The sequence below is a fragment of the Netta rufina genome (assembly GCF_964035555.1).
Source record: "Netta rufina genome assembly, chromosome: 1".
Lineage (NCBI taxonomy): Eukaryota > Metazoa > Chordata > Aves > Anseriformes > Anatidae > Netta > Netta rufina.
The window spans coordinates 11,135,868-11,150,781 of NC_140123.1; positions in this window are offsets into that span (position 1 = coordinate 11,135,868).

The following is a 14,914-nucleotide window of genomic DNA, read 5'->3' on the forward strand; positions in this document are numbered from 1 at the left end:
TTTTTTTTACAAGTTCAGATCCATGATGTGGGGCTGTGCCCCAGCTGAGCAGGAAGATGTTTTCACAGTGAGGAGCTCAAGATATGCGCTGCTTACCCGAAAAAGTGAGTCCTAGAGACACTGGGGAGTGTTTGGGTTGTAAGGACTACTGAGATACTGTTGGAGGGCTATGTGCTGCAGAAGGAGGCAAAATTGATGCAATCTTGCTCATTTGGCTTAACCAGAGTTGGTTAGACCATCTGCTGTGCCTGCACAGTGCCTGGGCAGTGTCAGAGAGCAGAGCCCCAGCCCAGCCTGCAAGCACACTAGCAGCACAGCACTGGTCCAGTGCCTTTTTGGCAATATAAACATAACAGTGAGATTTTGTTTTTACCTTCAGACTGTTATGCTTTTTTTTTATGCTTTTTTTTTTTTTTTTTCTTTCTGACTTAAGAGAATTCCTAGGTTTCAATAATGATAAGGCAACCTACACTGGGATTCACTTGATTTTCTATTATCTACATGCCAGGCTTTGGTCTAAGCCAGTATCTCATTATACTAAGTAACAAAAGCCACATTGCATTGTGAGATTGCTAGTGTTAGACGAACTGAATCTTACTAAAAGTTGTTCACATCAGAGAAATAAATGGTGGAAGTTTGGGTGAGGTTTTAGCCATGCAGTTGACAAATATGGTCTTGATCAAATCACTGAAGTTCAATGTGTCAACAAGCAATAATAAACTTCACTTGTCTCTTAAACAGAATGCCACAGGACTGCAAACCTTTTGAGATCCTTGGCTTAGAAGAGATGCCATGCAGCTGTAACCAGAAGGCACAGTAACTGTTTGTAACTTTACCTCTCAACATTGATGAGAGCAAAAATGATATTTATGGGAGAAAAAATGAAGCAGAGCTTAGACTTGTTGATAACCCCTGTAGCATTGTAAATCTCCCTAACACTCCACATCAAGTTATAAGTCAGGACTCCTGCCCTGGCAAATGCTCTACCTCATTCTGACAGGTATAATGTATCAGAGGAGTTCAAAAACAGAATGTTCTTGGAAAAGACATGTAACAGAGCCTTGAGGGAAATATGACTTAAGGGAAACCTTGTGGGAGGAGGAAGAGGGTGAATAATGCAACAGAAGTGGGAGACTACTTGGAAAAAAAAAAAAAAAAAAAAAAAAGTGGAAGAAACAGATATATCTAAATTTTGCTTTTCAGTTAGACCAGCATAATTTATTTATTTATTTATTTATTTTTCCCTGCCAAGCACCCTTGCTTTCAGAGACCCTGAATTTCTTTTTGTTGATTTTCTTTTACTAACCAAATACCAGCCAAAGCCAGAAAAAGGAAACCATATGTGGCGAAACCAGTGTGGCAAATACTCTGATAAGAGTTTATACAGTTTGTCATTTTAGAAGCAGGGATGATGGGTGGGTGCATTTTCTCCTTGTGGGATGGGATACAGTTTGGTTACATGAGAAATGAAGTAGCTTATTGTAAGTTACATCTTTGGACTTAACAAGGAGGTGAGGAATGTGCGTGGACTTCAATTACCTTTTGTGAATTGGGTGACCAGAAAATTATTCAGGTGTTAGGCTTTATGCCTATGTACTCTGCAGTTAAAATTACAGCAGGTCCAAAAAGGTATTGATAAATTCTTGGAAAGCAGGTACATGAACAGATAAGTGACAGGACAACACAGGGACTTGACCTCAACACCTTAAGCTACTGACTGCATAGGGCAGGTTCACAGTCTCTCCCTAATTATCATCTTTCACAGCCACTACTTCAGATGCAGTATTAGCCCAGATGCACTGCAGGGCAAGGTACAGCATGTCTATTTCTCCTTACACGCTGTACCTTAAGGATCACACTTCGCTCTGAAAGCTGAACTCCCCTGCAGTCTTAGCTAAGGTTTATAACTGCAAGAGCTTGGTATACGTGTGGGAGACCAGCTAAGTTGTCTATTGGTAAGGTGGTGGCCAGGCCCTGGAAGGAAGTTGGTGGGATGGGAAGACCAGTGGTCTCACAGGACACTGTTAGAGTGATCCAGGCGTCACCTGCAAAACAAAGAGACCTGCAGGAGCTCCACTGGATAAAAGGAAGATTCTAAAAATCTATAATTTTGCTGAAAGGGGTATACTAGGATGGCATTCAGAGGAGTATAGGGAGTGCAGACAGAGCAGAACAAAATACCAGTTGACTGAATGTTTTTCTGTTGTCTTGTCTAATGTTTAATACCCTTTTCAAAGTGTGACACATACCAGCCAAAGTGTAGGAGGTAATTGTGTATCAGTGGCCTAAGATTCCTCCCACACAAAGCAAGTGCTTTCACTTCAGGCTATCCTCAGCTTTCACTGTGAGGATACACAGAACCAGTCCTTCATCTGCTAGATAATATATCTATAATTCAAGAGTGCTTCCATACAGACATGTGCAAGTGAGTCTGCACTGAGCACACTGCAAACAACAGCTGATACAGCATGCTGTGCAATCTCTGACTCCTGAAAACTCTTGTTCTCTTCACTAGGATTCACCCTCTTTAATGAAAGACAGGCTTTCAGGCCTGTGTTGTGCTGCACAAACTCCATGGCTGCACAAAAAACATAGCCAGCTGGTTGTAGCTGAGGAGCAGTTCAAGCACTCGGACTCAGTACCCGTGATTACACTACCTGCATGGCTTTGCCTTTATCTAAAAGTGGAGCAAGAAGTTGTCTTGTGAACATCCTTTAGGAACTAGGTTATTTTCTTTTAAGGAAATTAGATATTACAAATTATATATCAAATGACCAAAGGGGAGAACCTCTCTCTGTGGACAGGATCTACTCTGCACAGTGTGCCATGGGAAAATACTGCCAGGCTCCCTTCAATGCTGCATGTATCCAACATCTGATAGAACTTAGATGTTGATATCCAAGATTTATTTGCTATCTATATTCCTCTTATTATTCTGTCTGAATAAAGCAGTTATCTTATTAAGCTACCATCTCTTTCTCTCTCTCTTAAGCTCAACCCCCACCTCAGTATAGAACGGAGGACTACTGAATAATACATTTATGTCTTTGAAAGCAAAAGATAGGCTCCTTCAGCATATGCTCAGAAATCTTAAGCAAGTTTTTCCATCATGATTCTATGGTCATACGTTTTGGGTAATAGACCAGTTGTCCAAAGTACAGTCTCCCAAAGAACAAGTATTTGTTTCATTGTGGACAAACCCACTGAGTCTGGCAGAGATGTAGGGATGGGTTGCTACAAATAGCCATGGAATTAATCATGTGGATCCAATTACAGTAACTCTATATGGCCCTTATGTGGTAATGCTGTGAAAGAACAGCTTCCAAGTATTGATACGTGCTGGAATAGAAGTTCAAAGGTAGAAGAAATGTAAGTTCACAAATCCTGATGAGATTCCCCAGAAGTCATTGACTAGGCAGTTGGTGCTAGAAGGAGCTTGTGGCACAGTGTTGGCATCCAGGACAATGGTGGCTTTGGCTGGACTGTTCAGAGGTAAGGAGTTCACATAAAAATTGAATGGTGTTTGTCTTTTGCCTGGAGTTTGGTGCAGTTTGCCCATGAAGTAGGAGTATGAATGGAAGATGAGAAGTCATTACACGCATAGAGTTAACCTCCTAGACTCCCTTCAGTGCCTATTCTGAATGGTGAGAGGCAAGGGCATGCACCAAGGTGAACACACTGGGTATGGCCATATTAGTGATGTAAACACTATTATGGAATCTTCTGGGGCCCTGGAGTCTGGATTGTTTTGATGCCTCCAGCATTGTTCTGGCCAAGGCCAATGAGCACTCTCTTAACCAGTAACTTAACCAGTAACACTCTCTTAACCAGCCACGGTAACTAAAGGCTGCAGTGAAACTCCTGTTCTTGATATTGTCTTCCTTGCAGCATAGTTTGTTAGCTTACCACAGAAAACGATGAGTATGTGTTGTATCAGAGGTTGTTTGCAGGCTGTCTTTTTGAACTGTCATGGTTAGAACAGAAGTTGAATATCTTGACATTAGGAATGTTGGTGCTAGATAATTGAGAGTGTGTTAGGTGTCTTTCTTTGAGGTGATGTGAGTGTGAATATGTGAGAGACGTCTGTTAGACATTTATAAACCTTTGTACATTAGATACAGATGCTGAAAGAGGAAAAAAGTTGCAGATGGAAACTTAACCAATAAGAGCCTCTTTAACCTCAAGCAGGTGAATCTTATTTATACTGCAAGGCCTTGCAGAACCATCTCTGATCTGGAGAAAAAAAAAAATCAAAACAGATGAATTCATCAATTATTGTTTTTTTTTTTTTTGTTTGTTTTTTGTTTTTTGTTTTTTTTCTATTAAATGAGAAATGATAGCATTCACTATGAACTCTGAGAGGTCTAATTCAAAGTCCAGTGGAAATCTACCCTTTTTCTCTTTTAGCTATTAAATTCCAGGTTCCTTCCTTAATCCTGGGGAAAAATCTACAATGTAAAATGTACTTGTTAGCAAAACATTTCTCCTCTCATTACTCCCCATTGTTATCAGCATGACTACATCTGCCATGTGCTTCTTATTAGAAGCCTTGCTTCAAATACTCCTAAATTCTGCCTGGAAAACATGAAAATAATTATGAATGAAATAAAATTTGAAGTAGAATACATTCTTGATATCATTTTCATGCTTACCATCTTGAGAGATTGGTGTACTGGAATCTCAATTTTACTGCTTCTCCTTCAAAATAATTTTAACTGCCCTTGAGGAAGAAAATAATTTAACTAAGAATTTTATCTTGAAAATGTTTTGCTTTATGTCACAGGATGTCATATGCATGAAGATGCCAAGCCATACTGCTGAGTCACTCCCACAGCTGCACCATGTGGGTTTTATTAGTTCCAATTCAGAAAAATGGGAAGAAAAAAAAAAAAAAAAAAAGAAGAAAAAAAAACATTTTACATAGGCAAAAATATTTTGGGAGTCAAGACACAGGATGGAATTCCTTGGCATGCCATGCTTTTTTGAGATAAGTAATTTGTGTCATTAAGGTTGAAGTCAAGCATAAGGTTGGACTGTCGTCACACAGCATTTATGTATGCTTTCTGTGCGTATAAACTGAGTGAGTGTAAGAGGAACCTTATAAGCTGAAATAATACCTGACTGTCAGCTGAACATCCCACGTTGAGGTGGCAGCATGTTACTATATGCATGAACCCTATGGATGCACATGCAGTAGTCAGAGAAACAAGCTGCAATCAGTTAGGCCAATCTCTACAGCACATGCAAAATGATGCTCTAAAACTTTGTAACTGGACAAAGTTTAAGAGCGATTCAGAGACATGTCAAAAAACACAACTTTGTTTTGAGATTGTCAACTGAATTTGATACTTTCTCAAAGGATAGAAATGCTAGACCTTAATGAATGAATTTTAAGAATGTGTATATTAAAGCTTGACATTTTTGTTATTTATTTACTTATTTATTTTTAATTAGATCTCCTGAAGTTTATTTTGAAATGACAGAGGCAAACACATGGAACTGCAGTTTTCTGTCTGGGGATTTGTTTGACATCATTTTAAGCATCTAAAAGCCTGTACATAATAGGCTCCAAAAATGACGAAAGCTGTGGCAGTAAGATGTGGTATAAAAACACACTATTTGCTAAGTCTGTTGTCTATGTAGTGTGTATGGATGCTATACTGTGGTAGGTTGGCCTTGGCTAACAACCAGACTCCCACCTAGCAGTCCATTCACTCCCCCATCATTGAGACGAGGGCAGGAGAGCAGGGAAAACAAAAAGAACGGGAATGAGAAGGCTCCTGGCTCAAGATAAAGACAGGAAGCTTGTTTACCAGTCACTACTGTGGGTGAAACAGGCTTCATTTGGGGAAAAATAAACTTAATTTATTGCCAACTAAAATAGATTTGGGTAGTGAGGAACAAAGAAGCACTAAAGCATCACCATTTCTCCACCCTTTCCCAGGCTCAGCTTCACTCCTTCACTCCAGAATCCCTTGGCATAAATGGCATGGAGTGGAGGAGGATCATGGTCAATACATAACATTTTTACTCTGTTGCTCCTTTATTCTCACACTTTTCTGCTTCTGCATGGGTTCTTCATCAGCAACAGTGTTGTCAGGAAAATCTGCTCTGGCATGCGGTCCTTCACACTGACCTGTAGTCAACAGACTAATTGACTTTGTAAAAAGTTTTGAGCACCTCCTCCTCTCACCTTGGTGTTCCCTTGGTTGTTTCTAACTTCTTTTTGCCTGTTACTCTGTTCATCCATCATTTTCTGACCTTTCTGAAATATTTTTTTCACAAAGGTGCCACCACCTTGGCTGATGAGCTCAGTTGTGGCTGGATGTGTCTGTTGCAGAGTGTCTGGCAAGGGCAGCCCCTGACCTCTTTTCTGTACTGCTTATCTGCTACCATAAATCCATAACCTTGCCACTGACACCCAATGTATATACCCCAATGACTTCAGATAGGTTGCGCTACAGTGATCTATGATTTTGGTTTAGGTGTTTTTCATAACTAAGTAATTTTGTAATCAAGTGGCCAAACTCATACTTTGCAAGAATAAACTTGACTTCTCCCCTAATCTAGCCCAGTGAGAAGCACATTCTTGAAGCTATCTGTCATGTACTTCAGTTTCATTTCTAGTGAACTGGTTTGTCTCTACACCTTAGGCACTGCCAATTCACTCTTCTTTACCTCACTCAGTGCCTGATTTGTCAACATATTTTCAAGCTCTAAAGGACTCTGCACCAAACTGTGAGAGTCATTCTGGGTACTAGTGATAGCAGCTTTACATTAACCTGTAAAGAAATGTTACCAGGTTAGGATGATAAAGGCTGATGTAGCCTCAGTTCAGTCTGCTTCCTTTGTGGAACTTGCCTTGCCAGATTCAGTTCTCGTTCAACACCAATCGTATATACACTGCATCCTATGAAGCTGGTTCAACAGCACGGTTAGTAAGACCGTTAGTAAGGATATGTGCCTGCTTCACCTTGAGTCTTGTGAAACATACTTGTCCTGACTGTCTTGACTTACCTGTCTTGACTACCGCTGAGAAAGATACATGCATTAGACTATTGCTTCTTGTATCAGCATGAATAACAACAGATATTCCTCAGACATCTATCAAATTTCCTAAAGCTGCCATACGGTGCAGTTCCTGCCAAGTTCATTCTTCCTATGCACACTAATAACAACCCAGTTTTTATACTCTATTGGTCTTTTTAGTCCTCATAGTCTTCCGGAAAGTAGTTGTTGGTGTACCATTCCAACAGAATGTCATTATGACTCTTCACAGGGCATTATCCCTTCCCTTCAGGATTATTTAGTGACACATTTCCTTGCTCAAAACTGTAGAAGCCAGGAGAACATATGGTCCATAGTTTATAATAAACCACTGGCAGTCTGCCTCTACGGATGTTTTAGCACACTACAGGGACTTGATAGCTTGCAACATTTCCTTCTCAGACAAATGATTTCCTGGTAGTTAGTGTTGGCTGTATTGACAGCTGCAAGTTTATGTTGGGCAAAGAAACATTTACATGTAATTAATAGCAGTGAAATGCCTGTATGAGAGAGCACTGAGAGGTATGAGGGCTCACTCTAAGCCCTGGACTGCTGGCCTTATTGAGACAGCAAATAAAAGGCTTTCACCTTGCAAGTTAATTTACCCTTCCCATCAGGTCATTCATAAATAACCCTTTTTCTTGAACACAGTGACAACATGCACACAAGTCCATCTTTGGGATGGAGGATTTCTGGTTTCTGAGCTCAGCTACAGAAATCTCTCACTGGTTTTTCTCCAGGGACATGGATAAAACAAAGTTTCTGCTCAAGTCACTGTTTCTTGCCTATAAGGCACAGCTTATTGCTCCATGTATGCAACTAATGAAGCTGGTTGCTGTTTTTCCTCTGTGTGGCTGCACAGAGTGGAGGGGCATCTGGAGTGTGCAACGTGTAAGAAGGGATCTACTTGAGGTATGATGGAAACCACATCGTATGCATCCACAGAAAACATCTGTATCACTCCACCCACAGATACTCCAGTCCTTTCAAATGTCCTTAAATCTGTATTTTCCCTTTGCCTTTCTTTCCAGTGTTCCTACCTCTTCCATGACTCAAATTATTGTTAAGACACTTCTCCCACCAAAAATATAAGCAGATGGAGAGGAACAAAATTAGCTGTCTAAAAAGAAGTGACTAGATCCACTTGAGATGCTGCGGTTTATCAGGATGTTATAGGATATCTCTATGCAACTATAGCATAGGTCCTACATAAGGTCTATGCTTGCCCAGGTGGGCAGCTGGAAGGTAGAATAGTCTACTGTGACTAAAATGTTCCCCAACACCTACTTAGGCAATAGTCACAGGAATGTGATATGTAGCTTCATTTGTCTACTTATCAATGTATCTCTCAGCATTACTTTGGCCTTGGTCTTGCAAATTCTTTTTATGGAACAGGAACTTGTCATTTTGCTGTTCTTATACACCCAGTGGTATAATGTGGATAGTAAGTAGAGAAGAGCTACTTTTTATTTCTACCTTTTTCTTTTGTTTTCCCTAAGTAAATGGTCTTCTTCAGCAATCTCAAACAAGACTGTGTTCTTACAGAGAGACAGATGCACACCGCAGCAAGGTCTCAGTTAAAGAACTGAGACAGCACAGAAAAAATAAACTCTGTTTATTGCACCTAGGGTGGGTGGTTCCCACACCCAACCCAACCCACCTATTCATTCCTGCTTCTGTCTTGGTTTTGAAAAATACTTCTTTTTCAAACATATTTTTAAAATCTGGATTATTTCGTGCTTCTGAATGAAGGCACAGGTTCATGAGAAAGTAAATACACAGAAAGGAGAGATTTGTAACCTCTGATAATAGGGAGGGAAAGGCAAAGGAGGACAGGTAAACATACCTTGATGGGTGAAAGCTGACAGCAGGAGCCAGTAACTAGTTCAGAGCACTACCTTCAGAGATCCAATCCTTCAGATTATGCAGGATGCCAGTGGTTCATTTGCTGACATGATTTAGCTTGGAACAGTTTGGAGTTTTCTTGCCCATTATCCAAAGGTGTAAAGCACAGTATGAATGAAACACAGACAGTATCTGCCACCTGACTTTTACCTAAAAAGATTTCTTTTTCTATTCCAGCTTGTATGGACTAGGCTCTCTAAGCTTTTCCTGGAGTTATTGTCCCCAAGGACAGGTTTCATTCCATTTTACAGCTGCTTCCTAAAAACAATGCATCTAGTCTCATTGAGTCATCTGTGGTCTGCTGAAAAGTGAAATGATAGATACCTACTTTAAATATATAACAAAAGTGTTTTAATAAAAATAGATACCCAGATTTCAGGCAGTTGAAATTGATTAAATTGACTTAAATCATCAAGTCTTTTTGAACAAAAAAAAAAAAAAAAAAAAACACAATTGAATTATTATTTTTGTCCTCTGCTTCCCATGGAAGCTTATTTCATCTCCCTCCTAACACTCTCATAAATGAGTGAACCCTTGATTCACTTTGTTTTCTGAGAATAAGATTGGTAAAGGTCTCTGGGGCCTAGTCTACAGTGACTTTTACTGCAAGTCAGCACCTGATTTCTTCAGGATTTAAGCTAGGTTCATGGAAAACCCAGTTTGTCCCTGTGGTGGCAGAGAGAAAAGGTGAGTGCCCTTAGGCAATCCTGCAGGCAGTAACACAGTCAAAAAAACTTTTTTAAAAAAATTAACTACAACAACAAAACAAAACAAACAGTCAAAATGACTTAGAATTGCAAAATCTTATCTTTTAGACGCTTTTATAGAGAGGATCACCTGGCTCCTCTCTGGCATGAAAACAGGCTCTGAACCTGGTGCTGGTGGCACTGGTGCAGGCAGCATTGCCAGGACCAATAAACATCTGTCCCTGAAACATCTTGGAGCAAATGGTCAGGGCTGCGAAGGGGCTGAGGCAGCTGATCTTGTGTAGGCACAACATATTGGTGGTTTATTAAAGGAGCCTCCAGCCTGCTCCACTGTATGTCCCAGATTAAAAATTATCAAGATGCTATGAAGTAGCTTCTTGAGGACAATGGTCTCTGCTATTCTGCATAACTGAATGCCATGAAGTTCTAGATAGCAGTATCCATCATTTAAATTGTGTCTCGTGGGTGGTAAGCTATAGATGCTAATGTAAGACTTTGGATGAAACGGGCTTTGAATTGTGTATTTAGTAAACTTCTCTCTTCACTGTAGTTTTTCATCCTTCTGACTTCTGCCTCTAACAGGCCATTAAAGCTTCTGAGGACGTACGGTGTGAGAGATAAAGACTTTAAAAAATCAAGGTATTTATGAAATTGGTCCTTCATTGGTAGACTCTGCACTAAACCATTCATGTTTACTTTGAAATGACATTTTGAGGTTATGGCTTTGTATAATAATGGCACACATTACTTTCCAAGAAATAAAGTTTCTGTAATAGGGTCCTTACTCAATTGAAAAGATTTGAAAAGGAAACAAGGGAAAGGGATGAAAAATACAATGGCATTGCACCTCACATGGATGACTGACTGCACCAGGAATCCAAGGGAGCAGAAAATGAGATTGCATTGTTATGGTGTAAGGAGGCAATGAGACAAGAAAAATGTAGGCAGAGAAACAGACATAGGTTTGAGACCAGTGGCACACTCTGATAACAACATGCAATGGCATATAAACTTGACTGCAAACATTTTTTAAACACCTTTCAAACTTACCTTGCTCCTCAGTTATGTTGTTCACTTTACCATCCTCCTAGGCCTCATTTTAGAAGGCTGGAGTTGCTCCTCCCTGCTTCCCCTTCCCTTTGCATGTTTCCTCATGGGTTTGTATAGTTCTGTTAATCCCTGCACCCCTTGCAGCCTGTTGCCTGAGGCCTCCCCTGATTTACAGTCTTGCCAGTTGTAAAACCCAGATAAATCTTCTTGGAAGTAGGGCCCATGGTTTCTTGATAGCCCATCAGTTAGTATGACTGGCAAGGTGTGTTTCTTGTTACTGTGTCTATATCTATTTTGCCAGGCTTGTCTCTTTTTTTTTCTGGTTTCCCCCTTTTTCCTTAGTTTCCCGGTTGACAAGACCACTGATCCTATAACCTTGCTGCAATGAACATTCTCACACTCCCATGTCCCTTCTTCAATCACCAGATTTGGTTCTCATCATTGCCTCCCTTATCATTTTTTGTTCAGGTTTGTGTCCCAATAGGTTCTTGTTTACGACTTCCTGCTTTTCTTACAAACCTTTTTTTTTTTCTCCCTTTAATTTGAATTCTTGACCAAGTACCCTTAAAGTAACATACCCTTAATAGAGTTGGTCTTCCCTGGGCATTAATGTGTACAGGGACTTGAAGAGTGACTTACTTAGCCCTCTCAAGAAATTAATGCACATCTACTGTTAGAGCAGGGGCCTATGCAACCCTCTCTATGAATTATTGTGTGTCTCTCCTTGGATTTGGGTCTGCTTTTGAAAAAAAAAAAAAAAAAAAAGGGGACAAATGTATGAATTTTGGTTGTGCTTCCTTATAAGCACCAACATATCTTTCTTCCAAGCTTGGTACTCAAACATGGTGTGGAGAAAGGACTGCTGTTGAGATACTGATGCAACAGATGCCAGCTCTTCCCCTTGCTGGCTGGACATTACAAAGCTCCTAGTGGCTGTGCTAGCTTCTGGGTGCTGCTACTGATGGCACATGGTCTGAGCTGTCTTCATGTACATGGTATCTATCCCATATCACCCAGTTTGGTCTGAAAAACAGCAAAACCTGTCCTATTCTATAAATGGATGCAAATGGTTTCAGTCCCTCCAGAACAGGCACCTGGGGGCTGAACTCATGTGGATGTATGAAAACTTTATCCTGTAAACAGCTGAGGGGGGGGAAAAAAGTGGTAATTTATTACATAACTGTGAAACCAATTTAGTCAAAAGAAAAAGGGAAGAAGCTGGATTTTTGTGTTACCATGCTAAGATAACATGGCCTAAAAAAAAAAAAAAAAAGTAGGTTTTCAAGCTCTCAGGCCTCTGACAGAATCCAGCAGTTGAAAGCTGAAGACAGATATATCCTGACTAGAACTAAAATAGCAGTTCTTAACAGTGACAATAGTAGTTAATGCTTGAAGCAAATTGGCTAACAAAGTTTGGGGATCTGCATGTACCATAATGGTCTTATATGAACACAAAATATGTTGAATGAGTGAGAGAGTAACTGTGGGACTGGAATCATCTGAACTCCAATCTACCTTAAATTTTAATAGAAAACTTTAGTAGTGCCTCAAGCATTTCTCCATCATTGCCCCACTAAATTAATTCTTCTCACACTGCTGTAAAGCAGGAAAATCAAATTTTATCTGATAACTTGCAAAGAAGATGCTGATAAACTAGTGGGTGAGGAAGCAAAGGAGGGAGTCCTGCCCAGGCAAGGATGACCTGGCATGCAGCAGTATAGAGGCTGGAGAACTGTAAAATAATCACCCATACACTGTTGCATTAGTAATGCAAGTGGCTAGTAAATAAGATGGCAAAAATAAGATCTAAACAATGACTGATTGTGCAGTGGAGGAAGGAATGTGACCCAGGCGAGCTCCTGTCTGCAGCCATTCCTGTGCAACATCACTGAAATCAATGCAGTTGTGCAACTACAAATGAGGACAGCCTTTGGCGTGGTGTTCTGAGGGGACTTAAACTAGAGGTCAGTCACAGAAACAGAGCAGTTACATCACTCATATTAAATAACTTGGAAAATGATTGGTCCAGAGTCAAATAAGCAGCTGATTTCATGCCTCTTTTGCATGTGTCCTTGCAATTGTGCACAATTGTGCAAAAGAATTAAGCGTGTAACTGTGTGTTTACATATTTCTCCCTTAGGTCAATTATAGTCTCTTGAGCATATTTTGAGTAAGTTAAAAGTGAAAAGCATGTAAAAATGAAGGCTGGGGGCTGGAGGGAAGTGGGGTTGTTTAGTTTGGAGGAAAGAAGGCTCAGGGGAGACCTTAGTATACTTTACAATTACACAGTTTACCTTTACTATTACCTTGCTACAGATAATAGTAAAGGACCTTAAAGGAGGTTGTAGCAAGGTGAGGATTGGGCTCTTCTCGCAAGCTTCAAGTGACAGGATGAGGGGAAATGGCCTCAAGTTGTGCCAGGGGAGGTTTAGGTTGGATATTAGGAAAAATTTCTTTACTGAAAGGGTTATGTGGCATTAGAATAGGCTGCACAGGGAAGCGGTCTAGTCACCATTCTTGGAGGTCTTCAAGAAACATGTAGATGTAGAATTTAGTAGCATGGTTTAGTGGTAGATTTGTCAGTATTAGGTTAAGGTTGGACTGGATGATCTCAGAGGTCTTTTCCAACCTGAATCATTCTATGATTCTAGTATCATGCATAACAGTTACTTGGGTAGTCAAATTCCATTACTCTGAACATCTCCCGCTCCTTCTTTTTCCCACCTTTTGTAGCTGAACATGATATCATATAGTTTGCAATAGCCCTTTGGTCAGTTTGTCTGCATCTCCTCTCAATCTCTTGTGCACCCCTAGCATACAGAAGGGTAAAAGAAAGAGTGGGTAAAAGAAAGGACCTTGACACTGTGCGGACACTGTTCAGCAATTGCTAAAACACTGATGTGTTATCAACACAGTTTTGGGCACAAATCCAAAGCACAATGCCATACTGGATGCTGTGGAGAGCATTAACTCCATCCCAAACAGACCCAAGACAAAGGTTCATTTTTTCTTCTAACACAAATGGTAGCACAGTAAATCCTATAAAGACACTGCTGATAGATGCCTTTCATGAATCCACCAAAGCCTGCTTACAGCTCTGCTTCCACCGATCCCATCACAGCCTGCCATTTTATCCCCAGCATGTGCAAAGGCAGGAAGGCAAAGAAGGTATCCTTACTGATGAGTGGCTGAACAAGGACATGCCTCTCAGTTCCCTTATTTTGCTTTGAAGATATTTTGGTTACTTTACCACTCTGTTTATCCAAACTCAGTTATTCAAAATTCTTAATTAAATAAGGATTAATTTTGTCCCTCAGGACTTCACAGTATTATTTCCTGGATCCAGAAGACCAGAAGTCAATATTCCCTGGACAGCTTCCCAGCTCATTGCTTATGTAAAGCCACACTCAGCTTGCTGAAAGCCAGCTACACTCCAGGTTCCCACATGTCCCCAGTTCATATAAGGTACAGCAAAGCTGGCTTTAAAACTCTTGTTTCTTGATAAGCATTTAAACTGTTTAACTTCCAGGTTCTTCCTTATCTTGGTTACATGAAGGTACTAGATATATCCCAAACTGCTCTTCCAAATTTTGTATGTTTTCATGCATTTGAGTTGTAAAAGACTGTATTTATCTGAATACTTTTTTTTTTTCCTTCCTGTAAACCTCAGCTGAAAAGAAAACAGATGCAGTTTGTACAGTTAAGGCGTTTCACTTCTTGCCTTTATAAAGCACAGATAGCTTCTGATACTGAATTGCTGTGACTGAGGAGGCCCATGCATTGCATTTATTTCAATTTACAGTGCATGAGATGATTCAGCAGAAAATATATTGGGAAAACGCATTTGCAGTGAAATCCATTCAATTATAGAACTTTTGTTCCATGAGATCTCATCAGTGATGTGCTGCCTGCAGATAGCCACAATTGGTTGCAAATTTTATACCTATGTCTTCCTAGAACATCTAGTCACCTAAATGCTGTGTTTTATGAAGTCATAAATCTTAGTTTGAGTTCTACCAATATCTGTTTTCCTCACAATGTGATGTAGACAGGCATAATTACTAGCACTTTCCTTGGGCCTAAAGTCACTCTTGCGTAGAAAATGTATGGCAAAGATGAACACCAGAAAAAATTTATCTATATTTAAAAATAACAAAATATGAAAATAGTAATCATCTGAGTTTAAGAGGATTGTCCTGATAAAA